Genomic DNA, 22,795 nt, shown 5'->3' with positions numbered 1-22,795 from the left:
AAGATGAGATCTGCCTACGGCTGGCCCGGATCAACTATTGATTTTCTATGATTGATTATCATTTTAATCTATGAATCCATTTAGTAATTAATGATTCTTTTTGTTACTATTAAATATAAGGACTCAAGCTGAAGGTCATCTCCTCCTAACCACTGACCTCCCTTGGCCTTATTGGCACCAAATCTTAGTTAAGAATGAGGTTGAGAATGAAATGCAAAACTCAGTGTGACAGTACCTTGTCGTGATGCAGCAGCTCAGAATGACAGTTTATTATGCAGTTTGGAGTTGATTGGCAGATTACTGCTGGTTGGACAGCTACCTACACTAATCCAGGCCTTATAAGATTTCAAAGTAATTTTGGTTGCAGATATTTATTTTGAATTTACTACACAGCTAATGATAGGGATATTCCATTTATTTTTTAAGATAATAGATACTCCTTCAAGCAAATGATCAGTGTCAAACAAATCACTTAGCTGACTAAAATGGTATTGCTTATATGAGGCTTTCCACTACCTGAGGCAGAGGAGAAAAGAATAGGATTAGGATCTAAAAGAGATTTGATGGCTGTGATTTCCACAATAGAAATGTTGACAGGTGGAATAAATAACTTCTGGAGAGCAACTTGTTAAACTGGGTTAAAAGAAGATCTGTATGAGCATGGCCCAGTCTGATGCCGTCTGCCAATCTGATTATATTTTATTACTCAGCTGAACTGTATTCCATGATTCAGTTTGCGGTTATCTAAAGGGGTCACAGCTGCAACAGCTCATATTTCCTGAACATATTTTGGCAGAAATTGTGGATTGTTTTAAGAGAATGCCAACTACTGTCAGAGATAAAGACAAAGGGCTTCTTTATAGTTATTTAACATTATCAAACTATCAACCAAGGAAAAGGCCTCCTTTGTGGGATTCCAGGATACACTTAGAGAGTGATAGAACGTCCCCTCCACTAGAAAACCTTGGCTTTATATGCACAGGACTTATGCATATGCACCATGAGGTCCTGAAGTCCTTGTCTTTAAATCTAGTTTCTCTGGGTAACTCCACCCTATATTGTTTCACAATCTCTCTCCTTGTTTAACTTCAGAAATCTTCTCTGGGTCTTGTCATTGCACTTTTTGTATATTCCAAAAAATATTAAGATTTTTTTTTAATTTTTCCAGCTACCCATTCCCACTCTGATCTGTTGTTTTCTAATTCTTTGACTTTCATTTTTTCCCTAAGCAATACTGGCTTCATGTATTTACTTACTGATGGTTAACCAAGTTCCTTACCTTCTTACTAACATCACCAATCCTATTTCTCCTTTGGATTTCCAGCAGCAACTGTCCAACCACGGTTCAGGCTAACCCTTCACTTACTCTTTCCCGCATGGAGTCTGTTGATGCTGCTAAGATCATTGATACCAATGGCAATGCACAGCTTCTGGAGTCTAACGCCAGTTTCAAATCCCATGGTCATCATGGCAAACCTTCACCATTCTTCTCAAGTTCCTCAATATTTTACTGCCTGTATACCCTCCCACGCATTCATATTCTACCAAAAAATGGTGTCTTTTCTCCCAAAGATTCAATGCTTTCAATTTAGCACCTACCTGCAATGACTTATCTCTATGAGAAGTAACTTAACCATGTAATTTCAAGCTGGGCCATGAAGGCAGAAAAACCTGTTTACATGATGGGCTAAGTGTGTGTCCTTCAGTAGATTATTTGACATATATACATCACTATGTGTATATATATATATATGTATGTAAGTATTCTAACTAAATTTTTACTATAAAAATAATTTCTCATTACATCTACATTCATCCTTCCATCTTTCTCTCCTATTTGCAAAGACGAGATGTTCCTTGTTCTAAGACTAATTTCTCTTTAAACTCAATACAATCTTCTTACGCTTCATTGACATATTTTATCAATTCTGTCTCTTGTAACTTGTATTTTTCAGTATCTCAGCACATAAACAAATCACACACACACACACACACACCCCTCACTGCTACCATACGTGCCCTTCTAACTCTAATCGTCTTTCTCTTCATAACTATGCTTCTACAAAAGTAGTATATACTCATATATTTTCCTTCCTCTGTTCCACTCCTATCACTCCACAAAATAATGCATTTGATAAAGTCATCAATAACTTACAAGTTGTTAAGTCCATAGACACTTAATGATAATTTTAGGTTGCTATTTACTGCACAAATGTGCCTGGCATGGCGCCCAGCAGTTTTACACATATTTGTGCATTTAATCCTCACAACAATGCTGAGAGGTAGGTACATTATTCTAATTTTATAGAGGAGGAAGAAGAGACTAAGTGGAGTCATCCGTCCAGGCATCATCTCTTCACTGAGTGCATACCCTTGGATAACCACCGCTTTGCATTGTGTAAGGAGCCTACAGTTTGGAGAGGGACATAGAATGTAAACAGGTCAGCACACAGTGCTATTACACCAATGAAGATGAAAGCTACAAAGGAAAAGAAGAATGTTCCATGATTGACAAAAAGAAGGACCCAGTTAGAAAGGTCAAGGGAGCTCTCAAAGGAGGTGCAGTTAAGCTGATAGCTAAAGACTGGAACATGCCTGCTATACACACAGAAGTGGAAGAGGTCCCGGAAAAAGAGGTGTCATGTTTGGATCAACAGAGAGTTCAGTCATTTCAGGCAGGGTCTTCACATTCTGTGTGGCTACTGCCTGCTCCTTGGCTTTCTTTAACCTGATTGGCCTGAGAAGTTGTGTGTAGTCACCTGCTGGTAATCTGATGATTAATGAGCCTCAGAGTCTAAGATCTACGTGCTCTTTCAATACAATTTCAGTATTTTCCCAGCAGTACCTACCATTAGGTTTTCTATCATACCAATTAGCATAAAGGTTTGGCTGATGAAAATATTGAGAAATGGTAGATTTTTCTTGGGAGATTTATGAATATGCATGTTAGAAGCTGCTCTTCTTTCAATGTGGCCTCCTGGAGAGAATACTAAACTGGAAGGTCAAAGCCCTGAGTTTTATTCTTGGCTTTGCCACTCACTCTCTCAGTGACCTTGGACAAGTTGCTTAGCCACTCTGCAGGCAACGGTTTCTTTGTTGATAAAGATGTGAGTAATGATAGCGGAAACCTCTTTCCATATAGGGAAGTTGTGAAGATTAATGAGATACTGTTTATAAAGCACTCTGAACTTGACGGAAGAAAAGAGCTGTATAAATACAGAGTGTTGCTATTGTTATTCAACAGAGTCTTTATTGAAAATTCTACGTACATTTCTCAAAATCTGGAAAGGATGGTAAAGTCAGAAACTATGGATTATTTTATATGACATCCACCTCTTTCCACCTCTGATAAATTGTGCACTCAGTTCGTCTCTATTCTGTTTTCTTTGTATATAACCCTTTTGGAATAAAAAAGATTTATCTTTTGAAAATTCAAATGGTTTTAGAGGAAATCATCTTTACTGGCTGTTGGTCAACCTTGGACAAAGAGGAACCATTTAAGAGTAAAAGCGTAAGACCCCCATTTTTATGGTGAGCTACTCTGGAGACAAGATATGGGTAATACTGATTGATGACAATTTCAATCTGGACCTGCATCTCCTTCTCCCAAACCACTAATTGAGAAATGAATTGGAAACCAAATTGCCTGCTGTCATTTTATTTCTTCTCCTTGAGCTTGAAAGTTCTTTCATGGAAGGGGCTACAGGAAAGGAAGAGAAAACAAAAGATGCAAGGATCACACCAATTTTCGGAGTCGACCCTGAATAATTAAGAGTTGACTCCAGTCAGGCGCAGTGGCTCAGGCCTGTAATCTCAGCACCTTGGGAGGCCGTGGTGGGCAGATCACCTGAGGTCAGGAGTTCGAGACTAACCTGGTCAATATGGTGAAACCCCGTCTCTACTAAAAATACAAAAATTAGCCGGGCGTGGTGGTGGGCACCTGTAATCCTAGCTACTCAGGAGGCTGAGGCAGGTGAATCACTTGAACCCAGGTGGCAGAGGTTGCAGTGAACTGAGATCGCACCATTGCACTCCAGCCTGGGTGACACAGTGAGACTCTGTCTCAAAAAAAAAAAAATTAAAATAAAATAAAATAGTTGACTTCACTGTGGTCATACATAGCAAAAAAGTGAGACTTACTGTCATTCCTTTCATTTGTATCTATTATGCCTCAAATATTGTGCTTTTCAGAGCTGGCTAGTCTCTTAAATGTGATACCTTAATATTCAGAATGTGTAGAATGTGGGAAAATTGATGTTCCTCTGAGAATCTCAATCTTGCATTAGCAGACTCTTTTGCATTTAATTTTGTCCCCTGTTTATATTAAAGAGAGAAGAAGTTTCTTCTGACATGAGGAATTTAAAAATGTATGTAGGTAAAGTCCTTTAAAGTCTCCTATTTTTCATCTGCTTATTAGGGCCGGTGGGAACAGCTCTTTTCACAGATTTTAAGTTCCAGATGATCCACAATTATTCTGAGTGCATTGACCTTATGGTGGATTTGTTTCTAGAAAAGAAGTGGAACAAGTAATCTGCTAAATGTATGCGATTGACTTTTCCATGTCAGCTTTTTACAACTACTGATTATCCCTAAGACAAGATAAACTTTAGGAAAGATTGTGTTTAGTTTTCTACACACATACAAATGCCTGAGTTTAGAATCATTCAGCCCAAATTTGATTTTACAAAAGCCTAGAAAATAAACTCACATAATTTTTTTTTCTGTTTTTAATTAACATGGTAGCATGCCTTTAAAAAAAATTACTATTGCAGATTTATGTTTTTAGGGTTCCTTAAGCGAGACATTAGTAGTAATACAAGACATTTCAAAATAATTACTAATTATTCTTAAGTTTTAGAAAATATGGCACTTGACCTTTGTATTACTTCTGTTTTAGACCACAACTTGTGACAATTTGTTACAGCAGCAATACGAAAACCAACACACAGTTATAAAGGTGATCTTGCTTGTGTCAATCCTGTTTCAAAATCGTTAGTGAACAAAGTGTCCCTAGAGAGCTATGAACATGGGGCAGTAATCTCCACTTTGGCCCTCTTGGTGTAGAGACAAGCAGAGAGTACTTCCCCAGAGCATATTACCTAATGGCTGGGATTCTGAACGTGGGCTGACGTGCCTTGGAGAAGGGATAGGAAACTACCATGTTTGAAACTAAAAGGCTCTTTCTTAGAAAACAATAGACCCACCTTCCCTAACAATCCCCTACTCAGATTGACATCAATCAATAATCATTATGCAACTCTGTCGGGTCTCATTTTTGGTGTTTTAAATAGGATTGAATGACAGTAGTGCCCTAGCAAATAGCTCCATAGGAAACAAGAATATTTAATGGGAAGGCATAATGCAGAAAGAGTAAACTGTGTGGGAGAATACATGTTATGGGGTAAGAGAAGCAGATGCTAAAGAAAAATACCTCTAATGGAAACAAAAGTCGTATACACATAAAAAAGCATAAGCACATATTTTGAAAATCTTTCCTAAAAGACTTATCAAAGCTAGTTTTTAATGGTTCCCAAAATATTTAGGCGTGGCTTACCATAATACTTCACAGTTGTATCAAATTTCAGCAAAATGTTACATCACCAAATTGTACATTGTTCCCTGAAATCTTTCTGAAGGTATTTCATCAATACCATTGACACTCAGCATGGTACAGAAGAAAGAGTACAAGAGCTGAAAAGCACACAGCTGCCTCGTGTCTTTGGACAAGTGATATAATTTCCCTGGGCCACAGTTATCTCATTTATAAAATGAGGGTTGCAAAGCCTTTACTTCATAGGATGTTAAAAGGCTTACAATAAATAATGCCTATAATATCTCTTTTAAAATCTGACACAGAGTCCACTAAATGTTCCTCTCAAAAGACTTCAGAGGTCAATGGAAGATCTTAATGAGATCACAATAATATAAGCGAGGTGGGCAGGAGCAAGGACCTGAACTGAGACTTATTCATTGAGTAAAGACGGGGGACCTAAGAGAGACGTGATCCAGCTGAATGCCCAAGGGCGATGCAATCTGGGAATCTGAGTGGTTTTTCCAAGGCAACTTCTCATGATGTTCACTTTCAGTCCAGGCAAGCAACTGACACAATGGAACCCAAGCTTTTCTCAGTTTGGAAGTACAAAAAGTTTGGAGAAGTACAACATAAGAATGTCTACCCATCAAGAAAGGGCACCAGCCAGGACATGAGACAGGAACCAGGTAGCTTCTCATAAAGAAAATTAAGAAAGACAGATCAAGGCTAAGTCCAGTTACAATAACTTAGACATGCCAGGGGGAGGAAGGGTTGGGTCAGAGCTCAGGATCTAAGTGAAAGCTCATTTATATCAGGGTCAAGAGAGCAGTAAGGGAAGCTAAAAATCAAGGCTGGGCACAGAGGCTCATGCCTATAATCCTAGCAGTTTGAGAGGCCTAGGTGGGAGGATTACTTTAGCTCAGGAGCTTGAGACCAGCCTCAACAGCATAGCAAAACCCCATCTCAAAGAAGAAAGAAGGAAAAAGAAGGAGGAGGAGAAGAAAATAAATGCATAAAATATGATCAGGTAAAAAATCCTTCTCCAGCCAGCATTAGTCTCAGTAACAGGGAAGAGTGTCCAGTCTATTGGTAATATCAGAGAAAAATTACACTGATCAGAATAAAACAAGTGAAAAAACATTATTCAAGACTATTACAATACGGGAGACAGATTAAACTCAACTCTGCTGAAATAAGATGGGAACATTTTTAACGTGTCAAGATGAGCTAGAGAAAAAGTACTAGAGGACGTTAAAGGGGAAGTTAGTCAATGTGATTAGACTTCTTCTGTTTGCTAATTGGTGCCTATGGAAGTTAGGCTCCCGCCCTCCCACCGAGACTGGAAGACAACAGCCCCATCTTTCATGATGATTACCATTCAAAGGGATGTCCCCCAGGTCCTTGAGAAAGATATTCCTGAATTATAAAACTGGCAGGACTCTGGGAAAATATTTACATCTCAGAGGGGCAGAGAAAGAATTTACAGGCCGGGCGCGGTGGCTCAAGCCTGTAATCCCAGCACTTTGGGAGGCCGAGGCGGGTGGATCACGAGGTCAAGAGATCGAGACCACCCTGGTCAACATGGTGAAACCCCGTCTCTACTAATACAAAAAAAAAAATTAGCTGGGCATGGTGGTGTGTGCCTGTAATCCCAGCTACTCAGGAGGCTGAGGCAGGAGAATTGCCTGAACCCAGGAGGCGGAGGTTGCGGTGAGCCGAGATCGCGCCATTGCACTCCAGCCTGGGTATCAAGAGCGAAACTCCGTCTCAAAAAAAAAAAAAAAAAAAAAAGAATTTACAATTCCAAGTTTTCTAAAGTAAATGCTCTAAGAAAAGTTAGGTCAGAAGTCTATAGTTAGATAGAAACTACAAAATTTAGTCAAGCGGAGGGGAACACGAAGGCCCTCTTGGACAGTAAACAATATACAACTACAAGTATGGGACTTTTAAGGATAGCTCCAAAACAGATCTGAATGCCCGATTCCAAAATAGTGGGGAAAAAAATGGAGTCATCTTTCGGTATCTGGAAGTGGCAAAGCAAAGGTGAAATACAGAAGTCCTGGTTCCCCTTGGTTTTCTTCAAAGGACTGCCCTACTGCCTTTCCAAGGCTTTTTCAAATTCCCAATTTACATCATTCTAAAAGTGAAAGGGAGACATTGAACAGTATTTCCCAGGCTTTATTCCCAACTGTGAAACCTCTGGTGCTCCTTTCACTTCCTTCAAGCTCTCTTCCTCCTTCCACCAACTATTTCTAGGAGCCCTGAGGGTCTGTTACATGTACTCACAGACAAATCCTTTCAGCTGGCAACAGCCACCCCCCACTCTTTTTCCCTCTTGCTCTGAGTTCTTTAATGCTCTTGGAGCGTCCTTGCTCTTGCTGGAGGTCCCTGTGAAGATAAGCCCAAGCCAATGTCACCCCTCATTCCAGTGTCCAGCATCCCCAAGCTCGGCTGGCGCTGCCTCTGGCTGCTGCTGAAGCTGAGTGACAGATACTGCCCAAAAAGATGCTGCTCTCAGCTCTGACTGCAGCTGGAGTCAGTGGTGAGAATACTGTGCTGGAATCCGAGGTGGTCAAATGCCGATGCCCAAGGGCACTGAAGGCCTTGCTTTTCTTGTGATCTAAAATCCTTTTGGTTTCCAATGACTCTCGGGAGCTTGCAAGAAAATCGCTTATTCAGTTTACTCTAATGGTTCACCCCTTTCTAGCTCTCAAGGTCAACTGGCTTGGGAAAATACGAGGAACAGACAACATCCTGTATTAAAATTTACCCTGCTCTTTAATGGCTGAGACACTTTATTAGCCAAACTTAATATGCAAGTCTCTCTCTTCCCTCAACATGGGATCTTTCCCAAGAGGCTACTCAGTTCCAAGTGCAAATACAAAATTTCTATTTGGTATTTATATTAGAAATACAAATACATTTCCAGGGCCTGACCCACTAGTCTTCCTTGTTTACCCAGACAAGTCAAACTGTTAGTGGTAATCTCAATCTCTGCCAGCAATGAGCTACCCAAGGCCCAGGTAAACAGAGCCAGCCCAGACGGAAGAACAGCAAGCAAGAGGACCTGTTGCCACGATGGTTGAGGATTTGGTTAATTTTCGTGCCTAGAATTCAGTGTTAAGTTTCAAATTGGCATTCTTCTACTCAGCTGAGTAGGTAACTTTAAGTAAAAGAAAATATATACGGATTTTCCACGGTACTCAATAAACCTATTATCATTTTGAAATTTGAGAAAAAAATAAATGTGTCCCATGAACTGCTTTAGTTTTCCAAAAGTTGTTCTTCTACAAAAATTGTACCCACCACTCATTTAGAACCAAGTGCCCTTTGTCCACACTTTTATATTTTCTTAGAAGACTGATTCTTCTAATCAGTTTGGGGACAAGGTGAGAAAAGGCAGTAACATTATTCTACCAGGTTATTACTGTAAAAGGCAGGAGGGCATTGGCTGACATGGGCACTTGCCTCAGGTAAGCATGGGGTGACTTTACAAGCAGCACTGACTGAAGACACTCATGCAACTCAGATTCAAGAACGAAGGAACACGTGGACAGTAAACGTTCCTCCTCAAACCCACTTTTCCTTAAACTGGACTCCTCCTTTTTAAAAATTCTGGTCACCAGCCTGAATGAAAGAATTGCATATTGGGATTTTTCACCCTAGAAGAAGAAAATGTATCCTAAAAACAACATACTGTTAATTTTTAAGAACTTTTTTCGTTGTTAAGAATGAAACAATTATTTGAGGGAAAGTTAATTTTCTATAGAGTTAGAAGGGATTGTTGAAAAGAACTGCTGAATGATGTATTCGCTCACAAGTTACTTCCGATGTCTGTAACAAAATCTAGAACATAGTAGATTCTCAGTAAATAATAAATACATGCTTGGATAAGTGAATGAATTTTAGGACTTAAAATGAGAAAGAGCTTATTTATTTATTTATTTAATTTTTTTTTTTTTTTTTTTTTTTTTGAGACGGAGTTTCGCTCTTTTTACCCAGGCTGGAGTGCAATGGGGCGATCTCGGCTCACCGCAACCTCCGCCTCCTGGGTTCAGGCAATTCTCCTGCCTCAGCCTCCTGAGCAGCTGGGATTACAGGCATGTGCCACCGTGCCCAGCTAATTTTTTGTATTTTTAGTAGAGACGGGGTTTCACCATGTTGACCAGGGTGGTCTCGATCTCTTGACCTCGTGATCCACCCGCCTCGGCCTCGCAAAGTGCTGAGATTACAGGCTTGAGCCACTGCGCCTGGCCTAATTTTTTTTAAATTTAATAAACAAGATTTGTGGCCCGGGGGCAGCTCTGGATTCTGTTCTGTTTCTCTACTTTTCTGATCTGGAGTTGGTTATATAATATATTAGTCAGGATTCTCCAGAAACACATAACCAGTAGGATAGATAGGTAGACAGGCAGGAAGACAGACAGACAGATATAGGTATTGGTATAGGTATAGCTATAGATAGAGATATGAGAAGGGATATATTTGGGAAATTAACTCATGTGATAATGGAGGCTGAGAAGCCCCATGATAGGCCATCTTTAAGTTGAAGATACAGAGAAGCCAGTAACAATGACTCAGATCAAGCACAATGGAATCAGGGAAGCTAATAGTACAATTCTCAAACCAAGGCCAAAGGCCTTAGAACCCAGGGGGACATTGGTGCAAATGCCACAATCCAAAGGCCAAAGAATCTGGAGTTCTGATGTCCAAGTACCGGAAAAGGAGAGTGTCCCAGCTCCAGAAGAGAGTTAATTAGCCTTTCCTCTGCCTTTTTGTTCTCTCTGGAGCCTCAGTGGATTGGATGCTGCCTGCCCACATTAGTGAGGGTAGGTTTTCCTTACTCAGTCCACTAACCCAAAGCTTATCTCTTCCAGAAACACTCTCTCAGACACACCGGGAAATAATGCCTTACCAGCTATCTGGGCATCCCTTAATCCAGTCAAGTAGACATCTAAAATTAACCATCACAGACAACATGTAGGACCTTATGCAATTCGCTTAAACTCTTGTGGTTTCTCGGTTTCTCATTTGTAAAGTGCCGGGTTTGGACAAGGAGTCTCTAAGATTCCTTCAAGTTCAAAAAGCCTTTAATTTCCAGTTGCTAGACATCTCAGTGCTAATAACCAAAAACGAGCCAATCTGTGCAATTTAAGTCTCCCCTTAAAATAGAAGCAGGTTGCAAATTGCTTCAGGCCCACTAGAGGGCAGGTATTGAGACACATCTGTGGTTAACAATGACTAGAAATACAAAGCGGTCCCACAGGAGCTACTGTGACATAGAAATGGCAAGTTGTGTAACACTTCACTCTTGAACATCACAAAATATTTCACAATGAGAGACTATTGACCCTATTTGGCAGATAACAGAAACAGTGGTGTATTCAGAGCGAATGACTTGCTTGAAAGCACAGAAATTTACCAAAAACATGGTCTATGATTCCAACATCTTGTTTCTTCATTTTAGATACTGACCATCACATGGATGAATACAGAAAGATGGAATCTGAAAGTTGTCAGAAAACTCAGCGGTTGTTTCACCCAAAACATAAGAGCAACACACAGTTTTACATTCCCCAAAACACAGCCAGCCACAGGGTAACCCAAGGAGCCAGGCTGGAGATGCCTTTCAGAGTGACTTCCTTTTGAAACATGCAGAAGGAATTTTTAAAATCAAAGAAGAAAAACATCTTGGAAAAAACTGGCTGCTGGTGGTACTGTCTCCTCCAAGTTGACATCATCAATCAACCAACAGTGTAGGAGAACTGTCAGATTCTGGCAGCGTGAGGGACAAGAGAAATTGTCAGACACTTGAAAAATGCAGAGCTGCTCTGCAGCACAGCTGGAGCCCTGCACAGTTGTTCTTTGTGGTGGTGGTGGGGGGTGCACAAAATTTAATGGGAAAAGGGGGCGAACAGAGAGGGTATTCATGGAAAAATATCAATTAAAACATGCCTGATTCATAATTTTCTCTATTTCTCAGCAGAATAACTTTCTGCCCTGCTTTTTGTATTATTACCTTCAAATTCATTTTTCAGTTGTTATTCATACTTCAGTTTGGTGTTTCTGAATGTATTCTTCCTCACAGTAACTGTTGACAGGTCCAGCCCTGGAACCATCTGGCTCCTGAAGTAATGAGACCAAATGAAACGGAGCTTGAAGAAATTAACATTCTTTCCTTAATCTATTAATAACTGAAAAGTGTTGATTCTGGTGACAGCTAGATATTTTATTATGAGGCATATTGGTTAATTAAGAGCATCATAATGAAGGTTATAGGAACGCATATCCCTCCAGAAATACACATATTTTTAATAAGCATAATTTGATTCTTCTCACAGGCTCAAAAAAAAGTCAGCGAAAACGTTATGCACGAGCAAAGTCTCAACAAAGAATAAACAGACAATGTTGCATGGATGGACCATGGCTACTGCTGTTTTACCATCTTAAGTGTGCCTGTGTGTACCAAATACAGCTGCTGCATATCGGCGGACACTGCAGATAATTACAAGACTTCCAATTCTGTCGCTCCACTGCCCCACGATTCCTTCCATCTATTTACTCTCAGATGACGTCTGCGGGTTTGTAGGGTCCTTATGGGGATGGACAAGAGGGGAAACATCCATTTTGCCAAAACTGAAATTGCACAGACTTTGATATTGAGATCACAGATAATGACATTTTTTTGGTCTTCTCTGATGGTTGCAAATACTTTCCTTTGGCCTGTGAAAATTTTACAAAAACTCTATCCTGCACGCAGACCTGCCATTAATAATAGATCAGGTACTCTATTTTTCCTCTCACCTTTCCCTCACACTGCGTTCAGAGAAGTTCCGCCTGACCCCTGAGCATTGTGGATGCCCATTTCCAGCCACAGTTAGTCTAAGAATTTGCTCCCAGACCTTACTAAGGAATTTTAATTTTCCTCTGTGTACAGTCTTCGTTCAATTTTGTTTAACATGTGTATGTAATTTTCAGGCAAGTTCAGCATTATTTTTCTTCCTGACTGGTGTCCCATTAAAAAAAAAAAAACTACCCCACAAGTAAATTCCCCAGGTTTTCTATACTGAGAATATGAAATGATTTGTGCATAGGTGTGTATTTTCATTGTAAAACTTTGCTGCACCATTTCCTTTTCTTCTCTCTTTCTTTTTGCCATTGTCCGTCAATTACCTAACCAAAACATCCCCACAGAAGGGCCGATCTGTCCATCTTGCTTGTTCTCTGTTAAGACATGCTATGGAAGATTGAGCAGAAAGGGATGATAAACACTTACATAATTCAGGAGAAAACTGGCTAATTACAATCAGGGGTGTGTTTTTTTTTTTTCTTTTTTTCTATTTTGGGCCTTAATTATCCAGTTTGGTTGTCAACGTTGAAAAATTACTAAATGAAGACCAGATCTTTCTAACAGACATTGCATTTCTGAGCAGAGGGAATGCATTTTTCTCTGTTTTCCCATTTGCTTTGTTACGTTCAGTCTTCATGTAAATTCTACTTGCTTGTTTTACTTCCTGACACCTCTTCATTTTTCTCATCCTTCGTGTTGTCGATGACAGATGTGTGTCAGCACCTTCGTGACACTGTACTCTCAACACTAGATTCAGGAGACATTCGGGGAACTCACTTTCTCGTTCAATAATTTTAGCACTTCAGTTAGTCTTTGGTGACTACTTATTCCTGTTTATTTGGAGAAGTAATTCTGCCTTCAAAAATAGAGTTATATTAACAAGCATAATATTAGAGTCAACTTTACTTAGGGTATATGGTGCTTTGGCCAGCCTTCTAGCATTCCCAGCCAGGGTTCTACATAACAGGATGACCAGGCCAAGGAAATGGAAACAGATTCAAGGCCATTGTTAACTCTGTCCATCCTTATCTGCTGTGGCCACAGTAATGCCTGATTCCAGAGAGAGGCTGGAGAATCCTCAATCTCATCATTCAAGCTCAGGGCCAGAAAACTCATAAGGTAAAGTTAAGAACCATGATGACTGGGTCAAGGGTATTCATAATATATAGAGCACCAGTAATTGGAATAATGGTGCTGAGTTCTTTTTTTCAAAAGATACGGGATAAAACAAGAAAGAATAAAGACAATTATTAGAGAAAGCTCTGTCTAAACCAGTGACAGAGAGTGGATATTAGTGATCAAAAGTCAGGCTTATTTTTTTTTGAGACAGAGTCTCGCTCTATTGTCCAGGCTAGAGTGCAGTGGTGCAGTCTCAGCTCACTGCAACCTCCGCCTTTCAGGTTCAAATGATTATCCTGCCTCAGCTTCCCAAGTAGCTGGGATTACAGGTGCCTGCCACCACCCCTGGCTAGTTTTTTGTATTTTAAGTAGAGATGGGGTTTCACCATGTAGCCAGACTGGTCTCAAACTCCTAATCTCGTGATCTACCTACCTCGGCCTCCCAAAGTGCTGGGATTACAAGCGTGAGCCACTGAGCCCGGCCCATCATGCTTATCTTTATTGTAGTTATGCTGTGCTAGCTCACTCTGTGTTGTTTTAAGGGGATCCACCCCTCTCACACAAACACTATCATTGAAAGGGCTCAAAAGCCCAGCACCAGGCACAGCTCCCTGTCTCCATCCAGGGTCCTTCCAGACTTTTTCACCCCTTTTCTTCAACACTACGTGAAAATACTTACTTTAGACCTTCTTAGCTCTGCTGTCTCTTGGCTTCCACTATCCCTGTTCTCAGCTCCCACATTCCTTCTTCAGTTTCCTTACCAGGACAATCCATTTGGACACCTTTCTCTGGGTTGAATCCTCAGTAGTCTCTCTTAGCCAATATCTTATTCTTTATTTCTAGCACTATATGCACTACAGCCAAGGGTAAGAATTGCTTTTTCTATTAGATTCAGCTTGGGAAAGTTGTTACCTACTCCATCAGGGTCTCAGAATCAAATAGCATTCCCAACTTATCGGCTGTAATTACAGACTTAAAATGTTGCTTAACAGTTTGTTTAGATCTACAAGAATAAAAGAACCATGTAGAGAACATGAGACTGCTATATGACTCGAGATACACGGGAAAACACCATGTATTTGTACAAATGATCCTTATTGCCAAAAATAACGCAGAAATGTTGGGTCATTCCATTTTGTCACCGATCCAATGGTATAAATGGAAATCTGCTACTGTTAGGATGGAAACTTAGAATCTTATATGATACAAAAATAGAATAATGGTTGAGCCTATAAAATTTCCTAAAGTCTATTAGGTTGGTGCAAAAATAAATACCTTGAGTATTTACCTCAGACAGCAATGCCACTTCACTACCATGAGCTGCGCATGCGAGGTTGCACCCTCCTTATGAGAATCTAATGTCTGATGACATGTCGCTGTCTCCTGAAACCCCCAGATGGGACTGTCTAGGGGCAGGAAAACAAGTTCAGGACTCCCACTGATTCTACATTATGGTGAGTGGTAGTATTATTTCATTATATATTACAATGTCATAATAATAAAGTGCGCAATCAATGTAACGTGTTGGAATTATTCCCAAACCAAACCCCCTGCCTCTTCTGTGGAAAAATTAGCTCCCACAAAACCAGTCCCTGGTGCCCAAAAGGTTGGGGACCACTATTCTAGCATCCCAACTTACAGGGCAAGGTGATCGCTGCTTTACCTCTGCCTTCCCAATCCCATGTGAGTTTCTCTCTTGTGTCACTCTAACCCAGAAACATACAGTAAAGAGGATTCTGGGAAATGTAGTTTCACATAGCCTTGTCTATACAGTACAAACCACCAGAGTCACAAAGCTCCATTTGGCTTCCTGAACATTATGTTGAGGTTTTACGAGGGAAGAGTGCAAAATACATAGCCCATGCTTATAAGGAGGACGTCATCTCAAAGGAGAGATAAAATGCCCTGTTTAATAGTTCAAGGTGGCATTCTACAAAGTGTCAGAATGATGCCACAGCCAAACTTTGAAAATGCAAACAAAAAAAGTTCTAAAAAATGTTTTTAATATTAGTTTTACCTCATTTCCACTACTATTCTCTTAATAGCTTAAAAAAAATTCTATGTAGCAAAAACAGAGAAGGACTAGAAAATGCTGAGATCTGTATGACTTGCCTGATTTCCTTCACTGAATTCAAGAATTCATAAATTTTTGTGGTTTCAGACTAACCTTTGCTGCATCGCATTTGCAGAACATATGCTCTTTGAGTTAAATGTGAGCCCATTTTGTTGAAAGAATAATGTCTTTTTTTAAGTTTAAAACCTTTTCATTCGTATCCAAGAAACACAGATGAAGAACCGTGGAGTAAGCTGCATGGAAATCTGTTCTATTTACCAGATGTGTAATTTCCAAGGCTCTCCCACCTCACAAGTATCTCAAGGGAGAGGCACAGCCTTTGAGAGCAAAGCAGAAGAGAAAAGATCACTTTGAATGATAATGAGGTTTGCAAAAATAGACCTTTACCTTTTCACACAGTGGGATAGACAGCTTTTTTGATGTCAGTTTGGAACTCCCATTAGCTATGATAGGAGTTATAGGTCTATCAAGAGAAGAATACATCCCTATGGATTAGGTAGCAAAGGTCTCCCTCCCTGAGCTTCATTATTATTATGAAAAAGCTTTTTCTTACAATGCTAATGGGAGGTAGATACATGTTCAGAGAATAGATCTCATGGGATGGAGTGCCACTCAGTTAATTTCTAATTCATGCACATACAGAATGAGAAAGACTGTCGGTGTATTTTCCTGTAGATCAGCTCCCATGTGTCTCCATCTTTTTCTCTCCTTCCCCTTCATCACTGTTATCAGAAAGTGATCCCGACCCAGACCCCAAGATAGGGCTCTTGGATTTCACGCAAGAAAGGATTTGGGGCAAGTCCGTAAAGTGAAGTAAAGAAACAAACTTTATTAGAGAAGTAAAGAAACAAAATAATGGTTACTCCATAGGCAGAGCACCCCTAAGAGCTTCTGGTTGGCTATTTTTGTGGTTATTTCCGGATTATACGCTAAACTACAGGTGGATATTCATGACTAAAGCAGGCGATTCCCAGGACTAAGGATTTCTCCCCATTTTTGACTATATAGAGTAACTTTTGGACTTTGCCAAGGCATTTGTAAACTGTCATGGCACTGGTGGGGGTGTCTTTTATCATGGTAATGCATTATAATTAAGGTATAATGAGAAGTGAGGACAATCAGATGTCATTTTTATCACCATGTTGGTTTTGGTGGGTTTTGGCTGTTTTTTTTCACTGCACCCTGTTTTATCAGCAGCGTCTGTATGACCTGTATCTTGTGATAATAGTACTGCTGACCTCCTATCTCATCCTGTGACTAAGAATGCCTAATCTGAGAATGCAGCTTAGAAGGTTTCAGCCTTATTTTACCCAGCCTCTATTCAAGATGGAGGTGCTCTGGTTCGAACGCCTCTGACATCACCACCACCTCCTTCTCTCGTGTACATAGCCACCTGGGGAGAGAAGCTCGGAAGTGTCCCACCTGTGGTCAAAGGAAAGCTCTGGAGCTTACTAGAGATAGCATGTCTTTAAGAAACTTATGTCCCAGGCTGTATGAATTATTCTCTGTTCCTAAGAAAATCAGCCTCACAGGTGTACTTGCAGGTCACATCCTGGGAGCAGAATGACCTCCTACATGTTTCATTCTTTTGGACAATCTTTGACAGAGCCAAGTCCTAAGTATTACACTTTTTTGGATTGGGGAATTGGTTGACGTTATTTATCACAATGTGGAAATCAGTTTGGGAATATTTCCAAATGACACTCGGGAGAATCAAATTGATCACTTCTTTTCTAGGACCTGAAGGAAGAGTTCAAAGTTACCAAGTCTTATGTAACTGAGTCTAGCCACCTTATGGAAAGTGACGGTGGTGAAATAATTTGATATCTGTAATTCTTTTACTAAATAAAACTGTTCCTTTCCCACTGTTCCCTGCCCCTTAGTCTCAAAGCAGGAATCTTTGGGGGGAAAAAAAAAGAGTCTCTGGGATAAATGATACATGAGAATAGCAAACAGAGATCAACTGAAGAGAACAAGTCAGAGAAATAGAACTCAAGGAATTAATCAGGAGCACAGATGCTGGAAACACCGGTACATTAAAAGAAAAGCAAATATATCATTATTGCTACAAAGAAGTTCACCAGTCTGAGAGGGCTTTGCTGCTTGCTTTTGGCTTTTTAAAACCTGTCTTATATTGTTGAGTCTTTTCTGAGGTCATCAAAACAAAGACACCTGATCTAAACAAATGAGAGGCCACAGCACAGATTTGACAAGATCTGCCGGGATTCTCTTTGCAAATACATTCTGCACTAGGAAAACTGTGCTTTGAGAGATACATACTTATGATGCATGCATTCATGTGTGCCTATAAACATGTCAATCTATTTTACAGGAAGAGAGATTATTTTTCATTTAGTGTTTTCCATTTTCACTTTTCTCCTACTAGCTGAAGACTCAGTGTGCCTCCTTTATTGGGGCTGCGACTAGAAACATTCCTTAATTCTCAACCCTCTTCTGACATGAAGCTCAAAGGGTCTTCAACAGGTTGTCAAAATTATTTCTCTTCTATTCTTTTCAAATTAGTATACCTCACATGGAACCTTAGGTGGGCCTCTGTTGTTCTAATTTCCATGGAGATAGGGACTAGCGGTCGGATTCCTAAATAATCTAGCTTACAGTCCCTGATTATGTAGGTAAGGTACCATCTTCTCATTCATCTACTAGCTAATTTTTGTCATTTGCTTTTTAACTATCTTTCCAATTCTTTTTCAGATTCTCTAAACAAAGCATGCACTTGCCCATTCACCATGAAGTCTACCTGGGATGGTTAATACAGAGTGTCAACTTCATTGGACCAAAGGATGCAAAGTATTGATCCTGGGTGTGTCTGTGAGGGTGTTACCAAAGGAGATTGACATTTGAGTCACTGGGCTGGGAAAGGCAGACCCACCCTTAAACTGGGTGGGCACCATTTAATCAGCTGCCAGCACAGCTAGAATATAAAGCAGGCAGAAAAAATGTGAAAAGCCTAGACTGGCCTAGCCTCCCAGCCTACATCTTTCTTCCAGGCTGGATGCTTCCTGTCTTCAAACATTGGACTCCAAGTTTAGTTTTGGAACTCAGACTAGCTCTCCTTGCTCCTTAGCTTGCAGATGGCCCACTGTGAGACCTTGTGATAATGTGAGTTAATACTTAATAAACTCCCCTTGGTATATATCCTGTTAGTTCTGTCCCTCCAGAGAACCCTAGTACAGCACCTTATCCTATTTTCTTAGGTCTTACCTAGTTCACAGATGGATGTTACTTGCCTGCTCTCATCATCAGTGTTTGGTATCTTGACAATATTGCTATAATATTGACCCAAGCTCAATTTGCATTACTCCAGAACTACATCTTTCTTTTAGTTTTAAATACCAGCCAGTCATTACCATCATTTCACATTCTCCCTCTCTTTATTAGTTGGCTTGGGCTGCAGAACACTACAGATTGGGTAATTTAAATAACAGACATTTATCATCTGACAGTTGTGGAGGTTGGAAGTCCACGATAAAAGTGTCTGCAAATTCCATGTCTGGTGAGGGCTCTCTTTCTCGCTTACAGACAACTGCCTTCTTGCTATGTCCTCACATGGACTTTCCTCCATGCTCACGTGGAAAGAAAGTTCACTGGTGCCTCTTCCTCTTCTCATAAGAACATCAGAATTTCTGGGCGTGGTGGCTCACATCTGTAATCCCAGCAGTTTGGGAGGTTGAGGCAGGTGGATCACTTGAGGTCAGAAGTTTGAAACCAGCCTGGATAACAAGGTGAAAACCCTGCCTCTACTAAAAATACAAAAAATTAGCCAGGTGTGGTGGTGCACACTTGTAGTCCCAGCTATTTGGGAGGCTGAGGCAGGAGAATTGCTTGAACCTGGGAGGCAGAGGTTGCAATGAGCCAAGACTGCACCACTGCACTCCAGCCTAGGCAACAAAACAAGCCTCTGTCTCAAAAAAAAAAAAAAAAAAAAAAAAAAAAAAAGAACATCCGTATTTAGATGCCACCCTTATGATCTCATTTAGCCTTAATTACATCCTAAATGCCCTATTTCCAAATACGGTCAAATTAGGGGTTAGGGCTTTAAACATATGAATTTCAGGGGGACATAATTCATAATGACACTCTGGGTAGCTTAAAGACTATTCTCTTTGTGTCATTATGCAGGTCATCGATGGGTCTATCACAAGTAGGTCCATCCGTGGCCTGCATACTGACACAAAGAGAACAGCCTTTATTGCTTGGATGCTTGGGTCACCATGACCAAAACATGTCTTTATATCATGGACAGTGATGTGACTAGCATTTGCTTAATGACAAAAATACTCAAAGATCTAACAACAAAAAAAGTTTTATCTGAGATTTCTACATCCACTCTCTGGTTACCCTCTAGGATAACTGGAATGATTGTTGACCAAATGTACATTCCCACCTCCCCCTAGTGAGGGCAGAATATGCTTCTCTGCCCATTAGGCTTGCTTTGGCAATGGGATATTAGCAGACACCATCTAGGCAGAGGTTTGAAATGTGTCTGTGCATCAGGTCTTGACTTCTTGCGCTTTAGCTGTTGTGAGGATAAGAGAAGAAGAGCAAACTTGAGCTCAACTTGCATCTTAGAACCAAGGCCAGTCAACTCCAGCTTTGATCAACCAAACCCCAACTGGCCTATATACCCATAAGAATTACCAAAGTAATTACATGTTACTGAGTTTCGGTGGGTTGTTGTTTAGGCAGTGATAATTAACATAGATTTCGGCATCTTCAAGTGGGAGGTCTTTATTTTAGGCAGTGGTAATTGATTAATATAGATTTCAGTACCTTCAAGTGGGGTCCTTCTGTAAACAAAATGAAACATACCCCTAAAATATGTGGCATAGGCTTAGGATGTAGGCATCGGTGGGGGTTGGAAAAACAATGAGAACAGGCTGGATAAATAGTGAGAACACCTATAGGAGGCTGGGAAAAATCATGATCTATGTTATATATTGGCAAAATTATGGCTAAACTGTCATGTGCAATAAACTGGAAAACAGAAAACACATCAAAAGACCTTTTCTAGTTGGGGGAGGAGGTTTTGCAACAAAGCTCTTGGGTTCTGGGTATTTTATTAACAGAAATAGCTAATAAAATGCATTATCAAGTAAATTATGTAGAGCCCTTCATTTTCTTTGGTAAAATTATGTTTGTCCAATAACATTATAATGTGATAAGATACTTCTCCTCTTTTTTGCATATAGACATATCACATCAAATACAAAGAAGAAGGGAATGTGTAACCTCTCTGCTCCACTAATTAACATATATGCATTTTTTCTAAAATATGTTGAAACCAAACTGAAGGTAAAGAGGTGAAATTCCAGAGCCACACAAAACATTACTAAAGTAAGTGATACAATGGTTAAAACACAAAGTGTTGTGCGATACCCTTCTAGGTAGAAAAATGTGCATTCTAGACTTGGCTTGAAAGACCCAGAATACCAAAAATTTATTTATCTTTGTGTTAAAAATGGTACAATTGAAAGATACTGAGACGCTTTCACAAACTTTAAGGTAGAGTTGCAAAGAGCTGCAAACACTATTAACAGGGAATTTGGACCTAACGCAGGAGAGAACAGTGGTTCTCTTGGGGAGTTTTCATGTTCATTTGACTCAAAACCCAAGACCCCAAAAGAACCAAAAATGTGATCACAGTATTACTGCTTGGTGACTAAAACACGGAAAATGCTCATGATGTTTTCTGACTGAGGAGTCAACAGATAAGGTAAAGAGCACCATAATCCCGAAGGAGGAAGAATTTTAAAAAATGGAGAAACAGTGAGGAAACTATAAATCAGAAAGATTAACATTATGCCCCGCGCAAAACTGTAGAACGAATTAACAGATGGTTTGTGAGAACTCAGAAGATAAAAACAATCATTACTAGAGTCAGAATGTTTGGTTGTGGAAAGCATTTTCATGCTTTTAAAAATATTGCATCTTATAAAATTCAAGAAGATGATTATTAGAGGCACCATGATCTTATATGAAGAAAAAACATTACTACTTGAACCATTACCATCACATGCCATATATTCTAAGATTCCTACCACTTTCTAATATGATCGCATTGAAAATAAATGTGTATCCCAAAGCAGGAAAAATATGGTGTTGCTATTTAGCCTCCAGATGACTTTTATTTAGGGAAAAAGGAAGGCTAGAGGAGAAATAAGGATACTTCTCCTTCCTGTTTTGCTTCCTGTTTCCTATTTTGTTCCCGTTTTTTTCATCATCCCTACAGCAACGCTTCTTCTTCATCCTGGCAACAGAATTTCATTCCAGCAGCAGCAGGTTTTCCAGCATATGGATTTACAACATTGTCAGACCAGCATCATTGCCTTCTTTTAGAGACAACAGCACCAGTCCAGTGGTACCCTCCTTCTCAGGGGTCTTACTGTCCTTTCTGTGGGGCCTCACCTCAAAGCTACCTGCTTTTAGTGATTTGCAACCTTATCTCCTTTTCTTTCCCAGCCCTAGGAATCTCAAAGCTATTATTCTGTTTGTATTAGTCTGTTCTCATGCTGCTAATAAAGACATACTTAAGACTGGGTAATTTATAAAGGAAAGAGGTTTAATGGACTCACAGTTCTACATGGCTGAAAAGGCCTCACAATCATGATGGAAGATGAAGGGAGAGCAAAGGGATGTCTTACATGACAGAAGGTAAGAGAGCAGGGGAACTCCCATTTATAAAACCATCAGATCTCATGAGACGTATTCACTATCGCACGAACAGTGTGGAGAAAACTGCCCCCATGATTCAATTATCTCCCACCGGGTCCCTCCCACAACACATGGGAATTATGGGAGCTACAATTCAAGATGAGATTTGGGTGGGGACACAGCCAACCCATATCACTGTGATATCTAAGTGTTTGATATTTGCCTTTTGCATTATCCAGTACTTAGTTAACTATAATTTATATTACCTATTAAAAGAATTCATATGGCTTCTGTCTCCTGATGTAAACTTGAAAATGGAAACATTTCTCACCTGTGTAAAGATAATTCTTACCTAATGCTAGGTTGTGAGGAGGAAGTCTTGTATGTTGAGTTACTTGGTCTATATGCCACCACATTGAACAAGACCATAATACTAGATGAGGAGAAAGATGGGGAAAACCTTTTTTTGAAGAAGCATCTATTAGCCTAAAATGGGGGGATTTTCTAAGTAATGTCAATTAACTCTCCAGGGACAATCAGCTGGCTG

This window comes from Aotus nancymaae, unplaced genomic scaffold (assembly GCF_030222135.1).
Source record: "Aotus nancymaae isolate 86718 unplaced genomic scaffold, 86718_ANA_hifiasm-v0.15.2.pri h1tg000077l, whole genome shotgun sequence".
Lineage (NCBI taxonomy): Eukaryota > Metazoa > Chordata > Mammalia > Primates > Aotidae > Aotus > Aotus nancymaae.
Note: the sequence above shows the minus strand (reverse complement) of the source record.